Source organism: Alligator sinensis, unplaced genomic scaffold, assembly GCF_000455745.1.
Source record: "Alligator sinensis unplaced genomic scaffold, ASM45574v1 scaffold1718_1, whole genome shotgun sequence".
NCBI classification, from domain to species: domain Eukaryota; kingdom Metazoa; phylum Chordata; order Crocodylia; family Alligatoridae; genus Alligator; species Alligator sinensis.
This window is the reverse complement of record NW_005843552.1, coordinates 76,786-86,446: the sequence shown is the minus strand read 5'-3', so window position 1 is coordinate 86,446 and position 9,661 is coordinate 76,786. Positions and strand designations below refer to the sequence as shown.

Sequence of the window (9,661 nt, the reverse complement as noted above, 5' to 3'; positions counted from 1 at the left end):
CCCCTGCTAGCGCGTGCCCCGGCGGGGGGCCGCGTCCGGGGTGCCGGGAGGGGTGTTGGGGGCGTCGTCTGCACTGGGCGGGGCGGGGCGGGCCTGGCCGGCGAGCGGGGCTGTGCGGGCACGTGGGCGGGCTCTTGGCTGTTGTGGGGGGGGGTTTGGAGGCGTTTGTATGGAAATGTTTGTGCAAACCTGGGGACATTGGGGGAATTCTGCGGGGTTACGGGAACTCTTTTGTGGAAATGTGTGGGTTGTTGGAGGGTTTTTTGGTTTTGTTTTTTTGGAAAACTGCTCATTGTCTGGTGGTATAGGAACTCTTCTGTTTTTTTTTGGTTTTGGGGGGTTTTTTAGATGGTAACTTTGTGAGGAAAACTGGCGATTTGGTTACTGTCGTTGGAAATGTGCTAATTTTGTGTCTGGAAGATGGTGTGGTAATTGTAGGGTGATTTGGGAACTTTTTGAAGTGAATCGTGTGTTGTGGGACCTGTGGAAAATTGTGTGGGGATTGGGTAAATGTCGGGGTATATGGGTACGGTGTGTGAGGGAAATGGTGTGGGCATTGGGAAACCTTTCTTGACGGCACGTGATGGCTTTTGTGTGGAAAACTGTTCATTTTGTGTGGTGATTTCAGCACTCTTCCTGGGAATGTGCTGGCTCGGCCCACGGGCATCATTTCCTGCGCTGCAGTGCGGTAAACGGGGCGTGCATTTTCACTCACGTGAAAGTGTGTAACGAGGGTCTGCCCTTTCTCGCAGGCTCCTCCTCGTGCCCCCGTCCTTGGAGCCAGCGTGTCAGCGAGGAGCCGCAGCGTGACAGGAGCGGGTCTTGGGGCAGAGGGGCCCCCAGGACCTGTCGTATCTGCAAGGGTCACTCTGGGTCACTTTGGGCACTCAGACAGGTGTGCGAGGCCTGCACCCGTCCCTTCGAAGCAGCGAAGGCCCCACAGGCGACAGGTGAGTATGTCCTCCTGCTTTGACACAGTCAGTGTGTTGAGCCCTAGCTCAAGTCTGAGATCGTGCCCGGTATGTAAAAGCCAATAAAGATACCAGGGATGAAAGTATAAAGAAAATTTATTGCTAGCAATACCAGGTGTAAGCGGAATAATTTTATGTAACAAGCACACCGATTTTTAATTTTAAGCATCTTTTATACAGGAGTATTGGACCTTTATAAGTATTCTTGTTTGTTAATTGCTTATAAGGGAGTGACGCAAGGAGTTTTTTTATTGAGCATGTCTCTATATCTGTGTTTTAGCTATGTATCTCATTTATATACATGTATGTTTTATTAGCATACTTTCTCCCCACCTAGGGGTGTGATTTTTAATATTTAAATGAGCTCTTTGTATTTAAATTAGCTCTTTGCCCTAGTCCTCTGATTCTGCTTTTGTTTTCAAGCCTCCTTTATCTAAGACTGTCTCCTCCTTATCATTGCAGATGGGCATTAGTTACATAACAGAGACTTTTGCTTGGGCTTTGTATAGTGGTTTCTAGGTCAAACCTGACATTCCCCCCTCTGGAGCATTTTTAATTATTTTTATTATAATTGCTCCACTCAATTTGTTTTAACACAAATCTAGTATTTTTAGCTTTTTTTGTTTGTAAAATCATTTGATTTACCTTAGGTCTGAAGATAGATAAGAAGATAGGTAAACATTGTATATAGCAACAGGCCATAATCCCTATAACACAAAATAAAACAACCATATTAAATAACTGTTTCAACCATCCAAAATTGGGAAGCCAGGAAGTTAACCAGGACAAGTCTAAGCCAGATGATTTTTTTAACGTCTGTGCCAATCGTTGTAAGGCACCAATTTTGTCTTTAATAAGTACAGAATTATCAGTGAGGTTGAAGCAGGACATTCCTTTTAAAATTTTATGCCTGTAAAGAAATCTATGATTTAATTGTTATCATGGAAACTTGGTCAGACAACTCTTTTATTCGAGTGGGACCATCAAATGTGGGACGTGCTCTGTTTGAGAAGGGAAGGTTTGGGGGTTGGGGGGCAAAAGTGGCACTTCCTTGTCTGTCAAAAATCTAGTTACTTCTCTGATCCAGCAGGGAGGTGGGAGATTTTCAGTTTATTTTGGGGGATGATAAAGGTGGCAAGAAGTTCAGTGGTGATATGATGGGGTCTGTTAAACTGGCAAGTCGGGAAGACAAGGCGGACTGATTTTTTTTTTTCCCCCAACACTTTTGACCTTTCCTTTGTAGATGAGTAGTCCTACAGCTAGTCCCCTCAGTAAGTAGCAGCCCAGCAACTTTCTGTAACAGCTGCCTGGCTCATTAAGGAGCTGAGTCCCCTATCTTGGAGAGGAGCCGTGCAAACTTAGGACTCAGGTGCCCCAGGAAAGGAAAGAGTCTGGCGCGGGGGGGAGTCTGTGCTTGCGGCTGGGTCGGAGCCGTGGGAGAGTTCAGGCTGCTGGAGCAGGGGACCTGCCGGTAAATGGAGGCAGTCTCTATTAAGCAGCCCTAGTTTCACAAGGAAAGGGAACGTGGGGAGGCATTCAACCTCCTAGTGATTGTAAGAAGTTGATTTCCAGGGAGGAATCATCTCGCTGCTGTCTGAATGGAGGTTACCGTTTAAAGCAACAGAGGAGCCCTGCACTGCTGTCTGGTGACCACTCGCAGCAACAGCAGTGCTGCTATTTATTTCTATGGGAATGAACTGAATTCCTGGTGGAGCTGAGGGTTCAAGTCTACAATTTGTGACTGGACATATATTGACAAGGCCGTTGTATATGGGATCACGTGTGGCATGGACTGTTCACTAATGTTGGGCTTACAGAGAATATTTTGGTTATGGGTTTGGATGGGTGTTGTTTCACCTATGTAATGCATATATGTAGATGTGTGTATTAGATTTGATATTAATCTTTTCTCTTCTATAAATGCTTATAGTTAACATAACCAACCCTATCTGTTCCTTAGGCTGGAGTGGGAAGGTGAGAGTAAGGAAGGTCCTTACAGCTAAGGATCTCTGTAAAATCCTTAATCTTACAGAGATTAAGGATCACCCCCTGATGCCCTTTCAGAAAAGTAAGGGTGGGAGCCACAGTAGGCTGGCCAGATTTCACCTCAATAAAAAGCCCCTTCAGGTTTAAACTAGGTCTAGGTTTGTCCTTTGATGCGGATTTGCTGTGTGTTGTCAAACAACCAGTGCTACACCCCAGAAGCAGCTGCATTTCACTTCATGAGCACTTTGGGCTTAGGACATACTTTCAGATCCCCAGGGATGGCAGATACCCTCATCAACAGCAATGATTATTATTGTGAGATGGTTGCCTCTTCTGCAGCAGAGGCCCCTATTTAGTAAAGTATGTAGTATGCATTTTCCTTTAGGCAAAGACTTGTCTGGTTAGATTTCATTGGTTAAATGAAATACTTTTATGAAGAGAACCAAATTTGTGCTTCTCTATTTGCTCTCTAAGTTTTGAACATTTAGGATTCAAAAGTTTTTCAGCTTTTGTGCATGCCTAGAGAGAGAATTCCTTTTATTTACATGCTAGCTGAGACTCTCACATAATCACTGCGCTCTAGGAGAGTTATCTCCGAGAGGGAGGGAGAAAGCCAAGTTCATAAAGCAGGGCTCACAGACGTTGCCCTAATGCAGTTTGCTTTACGTGGAGCTGCCTTTGAAGACCCTCCAAAATCTGCAGCTGGTGCAGAATGTGGCAGCCCCCTTTTTGAAAGGAGTGTTATGCCAGGAGCAAATTATCCCAGTGCTGCAGAGTCTTCATTGGCTTCCAATAGCTTTTTGGGTGCAATTCAAAGGGATGGTTTTGATCTATGGAGCCCTAATGGTGTGGGCCCTATACACCAAAGGGACCACTCCCACCATTATGTCTCATTCTGACCCAAAGGCAACCTCCTGCAAGTTCTATCTGTGTTTGGGGAGTTGTCTTTTATAATGTCCTATATCTATATCTATATGAAGGCCAAGCCAGACTTAGGAACGTTTTATACGTTTGATTTCTCAGATCAGCATCTGGAGTTCTGACAATAAGTGTTGTTTTTTTCTAGGGGTGCACCGACAGAGATTTTGGGCGCTGATACCGACAGCCGATTGTTTTAAGGAGGTGTATCGGCCAATACCGATCCCATTTGGATACAGCTGCATGCAGCTGGTAAGTCTGTTGTGCTGGACAGGGAGGGGTGTGTGGTGGTGGGGCGCAGATCAATGGCCCCTGCGGTGAGGGAGGTAGGGGGCAGGGGCAGGCTTTGCCCAGCCAGAGTGGGCCAGGGCACGGGATGGAGCCGCGGCTCATTGTGGGGGGGCAGCTCCCACTGCTGTGTGTTCCTGGGAGGGCATGGGGGAGCGTGTACCCCCAAGATCTGCGTGGGGCAGGGCAGGAGGACTGCAGCTGCAGGCTGGAGCTGGGGCTGTGCCGGGCTCTTCTTGGCAGAGGCTGGGCTTGGGGCAGAAGCTGGGCTCAGGGCAGGGGCTATGGAGGGGGCTGCAGCTACCCCAAATTTTGCCATAGCCCCTCATAGCACCACCACCGCATGCCTGGCACAGCTCCGGCTCTTCCTGGCACATAGGTGGAAGCATGCAGGGGTGCATGGGTGGGTACACGTAGGGGCATTTTTTGGCCAAATTATCAGCTGCATTGGGCTAATTTCTGATACAGCCAATTTTCTTTATATCGTATCAGTCCGATATTGGACCAGTGTATTGGTGCACCTCTAGTTTTCCCCCCTATTTATTTATTTATTTATTTATTTGATTTATCCCACAAAGGGCTCAGAGCAGTTTACAGTAACAACAAATTAGTCATTATAGATGTGCGCGCACACACAATAAGTGTTGGTTTTTGCCCTATGTATTTATTTATTTATCCCACAAAACGCTCAGGGCAGTTTACAGTAACAGCGAATAAGTCATATATATTCTATCTGGAGGGGATTTGGGACACAAGTTCAATAAACCAATTTATCCTAAATCAATTAAGTCTGATTGTATATCCATTCAGATTTATCTTAAACTGGTTTCAGCCATTTTGAAAGAGGTTTATGTGCACTGAACTTCTGTGCTAGGCATTTTATATATATATAACATGACTTATTTGCTGTTTCTGTAAACTGCCCTGAGCCTTTTGTGGGATAAATCAAATAAATGCACACATACATACATAGGGCAAAAACTAACACTTATTTTCAGAAGTCCAGGTGCTGATCTGAGAAATCAAACATATAAACTTTTCCCAAGTCTGGCTCAGCCTTCTTAGAGCCCCTTGGAGCCTGTTCATCTTAGTCTGTTTTCTACTTTGAAGGTGATTCTCACCACTAAACATGAATCATTTTTTGAACAATACAGTGAATTGGTGAACTCACCACCTTTTGTGTTAGGAAGGACAGAGCATAAAAGCATTGGGCGTGAGAGCACACAGCTGAGGCATATGAGGCAGAACCTAACCACCTTTCGCTTTCACCTGGACCTGGAGGCACATGCTGCTCTTCTGAGAGCAGCTGAGTTCACTTATAAGGCCAAGCCAGGAAGGGGTGCTTCCCCTCTTTTAGGGGTGATAGTGGAAGTGCTTTAGTGTGAGTACATGATAGACCACAGGGACTAGTTGGGTTTGCTCCTGTTGGGATACAAACAGTCCCAGGCTGAATTTTGCTTGTAATAATTTGTTCTTGAGCAGCTAGTATTCATCTCACAGCAAAGAAGGTCTGTGCTTTGCCTATGCCCCTTGAGCAGGGCCTGTTTAGGTGACCAAGGGACTCTGCATATATGTGGGGGTGTACACAGACAGCATGTATCTGTAACTTCTCTAGCTGCCTGCTTTGTAATGCTCCAGGTCTAGCTGTGGCACTCTGGCTGTCCATCTATAGTTGTCATTATTGAGTCATTTGCTTTGACCCTTTGAAGGTTCAAGTGTTTTCTAGCCTGAAGTGTGTTTTGCTCTAAGTGAAGGCTCAGCACCTCACGTATTCACAGCTCTCCTGAAACTGGGGCTGCAAGAGGAAATAAAATTTAGTAACCCTTGTAGCTAAAACTCCAGGTGCCAGTCTCTCCTCTGAGAGATCAGACCCATGAGGCTCTCTAGTCCTGGCCCTAACCTTCTTGGAGCCCTTAGAAACTCCCATCACTTTCTACCTGACAAGCTGCTCTAACCATGAAATACTTACTATTTGTCTGAGGAACATGGTTATTATTACTATTATACATTGCCTTCTTGCTGAATATGGCAGTCAGCAACCTGTATGACCAGACCCAGAGGTGCTGCTCAGTCCTCTGAGAAACCAGACCCATAATGTTGCCCCTGTGCTGCTTTGAAGCCCGAAGAGTCCTCCCAAACTAAGAGGCTTTTCTACTTGACTGGGTACTCTGGTCATAACCTACTCATCCCTTATCTGAGACTGGGTGAACTAGCTAACTCCATCTCCTTGCTGCATTAGCAAAGGGTTTCCATGCTGGCAGAGCAGTCTCTGTCAGGGAAGCCCAGATGTGGGTGAAGCAGGCTGATTTTAATGAGCTATTGCTCACATCTGGTGGTGGAGAGGCCCCCAGGAGCCTCTGCCAGGGAAGCCCAGAGCTGACCCTAAGGAGTTACTGCTTGTGTCTCTACCTGGCTCCACACCTGAGCTTGCTCAGAGGAGCTGACAAAGCCACTGCAAGGAGCTCCCCAACAGCCAGGCTTGCTGGTGCCTCAAGAGTGAGTACCTAAAGCATGTGATACCCCAAACACACCAGACCTGCACAGGCTTGGACTTGTTGTGGTACAGACTTGTGTCCCAGGCTCAAGTCCACGGATGCAAACACTATTACTAGGTCTAGGTGATGCTGAACTGCTTTGCACTGTGCTCATGCCTGCTGAATGGGTGTGCTGTTCAGTGGGCATGTCAGTGAAATCCTACTGAGTTGCCTTGGTTGAGCAACAGGAGTGCAGGTGTGTGTGTGTATGGGGGGGGAGGTTGGTGTAAAACAAGGCTAATGACTTTTTTATCAAGGGTGTTATTTATTCAGCCTGTCTCAGCAAGATTTCACATGCATGTGTGGCAGTGCTAAGGGTTTGACTGAACAGAAGTGCCATTGGTTTCCCTTAGTTTTATCCCCCAGGTTGAGAGAAATATGAAAAGGCCAAGCTGGTGTTTTGAGTGATGTGTACCTTGAAGTATTAAAGTGCTTTAATTTAAATTCTCTAAGGCATAATGAACTTGTCTTTGGCTAGACTTCTGGAGTCGGGCCCTCATTTTCTCCCTCATTTCCCTTCCTCCAACCAAACCAAACACACAAACAACAAAAATAATCACTGTCATTCAAGAGGCACAAAGCCTGTGGTTGTCTTCATTTGCTTTCTTAGTTTTGATCCTTTCAGATTCACAAGAGTTTGTTTTTTTTAGTTCCTGTCTGCATGCAGGGCTATAAGCAAAGCCTGAGAATCTCTCTTAATCCTAGGATCTTGACTAAGCAAAAATATATCGTGACATACTGCGAAACTTAGCAACACGTATAGCCAGAAATCCCATAGCTGCTCAGGTTTTTGAAAAATATCATCCCCTTAAGCCTGCCTCTGGGTTTTGCATCTCTTAGGAACCTTAACAAATGAAGGGGACTTGCTACTTTGCTGGGCACTCTAGCCACTAAATATTAGCCAGCTGTGTGAGAGAGAGCGACTTGGGGAACTCCATCTCCTTGTGCATTAGCAATGGGCTTCCATGCTGGGGCAGGCTGTGGGTTGAGAGGGAGGGGCAGGGCACTGGCATGTTCAGCACTGCACATCCTGGTGAAAGGAGGGGGTAGGGGCAGCTCTGATTTTTCTATGATAAAAAAGCCAAAAGTAAATGCTGATGTGGATAGATATCTAGAATGTATTTTTATGATGATAATAGAGGCACTGGTAGGCTGCCAAATTGCTTTAAACTTGTAAATAGGTCAATAAAACATTGCCCGACTGATCTCTCTCTCTATATAGTGGTGTTTCATTTTGATAGCGAAAGAACACTATTTTGGTTATTTTAAAGAGGGAATTTGGCTTTCTTATCAGAGAGTTTGCAATTTTTAAACGGGGAACACCAGGATCTCAGGTGGTGAGACCGGGGCAGAGGAGCCTGTCCAGGGCCAGCACTGGGGACCCAGCTGGAGGGCAGCCGAGGTGGCTGACCTGTTGGCCATTTGGGCCAAGTGGGACACACTTGGACAGTTCAATGCAGGCCACTGCAAGGAGCACATTTTCTGGGCGATAGCTGCCCAGATGGCAGAGTGAGGGCACCCCATCTGGGTCTGGCAGGCACACAGCCATGGGGCTGCAGGTCCAAGGGGGTGGATGCTTTTGCAGGTGGCAGCAGTCACAGCCAGGCAGCAGCCCCTGCTGCCAGACCACTGCAATGGGTAGAGGAGGCAGGGGCCACTCCAGGTCACAGCTGCTTTGGCAGTCCAGCTGGCACAAGGGGTAGTGTCCCCAGACACCACCTGTCTGGCCCTCCGAAGCTCCTGAGGGCAAGTAGCCCTGAGCTGCGTGTCAGGGCAGGTTTTCATACTGCTGGGGGCAGCACAAGTGCTGGCCCCCGGCTTTAGTTCTCCCTGGCTGCAGATCTGGGAGGACCTGGGCAGGGTCATTTTGCCCCAAGTGGCACAACTTGCCCCACACCAAAGTGCATGTCCAGGCACGTGCGCAGAGGCAAAAATCCCTCAAGGCTTCAGCCTCAATTCCCCTGCTGCAAACAATTCTGGGGTGTGTGGGTACCGTTCACCTCGGTCCGCAGACCCAGTGTGAGGTCTGGGCTTTGCTTGCCCCCTCTGGCGAGGGGCTTTGGTTTGTGGGCATGTTCTGCTGACTTCGGTGCATAATGGGGAAGGGGGGGAGAACTTGGGGAGACAAAGCCTTAGTCAGCAAAGTATCCAATGCTCACGGCAGCACTCCCTGATAAGCCGACTGGACAGAGCTGACACTGGTTTCATTATCCAGGTTGAGAGAAATCCAAAAAAGAGCCAAGGTACCACTTTGAGTGATGTCTACTTCCGAATCTAATTGTGTTTTTCTTTTGAATTTTCTGAGGTATCGCACAAGCATGTGTGTGCTTACAAGCGGTGAGGCCAGCTCCTCATTCCCTCTCTTGCCCCTCCACCCACCACCAAAATTAAAATGTTACAAGCCCTAGACTTGTGGTTGTCTGTCTGTATCTTTTTTTTTGTTTGGCCCTTTCTGATTGAAAAGTTTTCCAGCTTTTGCCTGCACCCACAGCTAGAAGTGTGTGGGTGCTCTAGTGAAGGCAGAAAATCGCACATAATTTGGGCCAGTAGGAGCTGGCACTGTAAGAAGGGGGAAGAAAGCCCACTACCTATTACAAGTATCACAAAAATTAGCAACATTTAAGGCCAGACCTGGAGGTGCTGCTCAGCCCTCTGAGAAATCAAAGCCATATCCTGTTTTCCTAAGCCTGCCTTTGTGAGCCCTGAGGAGCCCTTGCAGACTAAAGGGGCTTTTGTCCTTGATAGGGTATTTTAGCCACTAAATACTAATCACTTATCTGAGAGAGGCAGTGAGCAAGGTAACTCCAGCTCCTTGCTGCATTGCCAAAAGCTTTCTGTGCTGGCAGAGCAGCCTCTGGGGAGGATCCCAGAGAGGGGTGGCAGCAGGCTGACCCTAACCACTTATTGCTTACACCTGTATCTGGCTCCTGCACTGCCCTGCTCAGAGGAGCTGATGAGCCTGTA

The 9,661-nt window shown here is 47.3% G+C and overlaps 1 long non-coding RNA gene across 2 annotated transcripts in view; it reads left to right on the top strand.

Moving 5' to 3' along the window:
• The window catches only part of LOC102381209, a 55,613-nt gene that overhangs the window by 6,882 nt on the left and 39,070 nt on the right, over positions 1-9,661 (top strand). For both annotated transcript variants that reach the window (XR_003092371.1, XR_001359221.2), the window contains exon 3: positions 4,024-4,127. This is a non-coding gene — a long non-coding RNA (uncharacterized LOC102381209). The remainder of the gene's footprint in view (positions 1-4,023; positions 4,128-9,661) is intronic.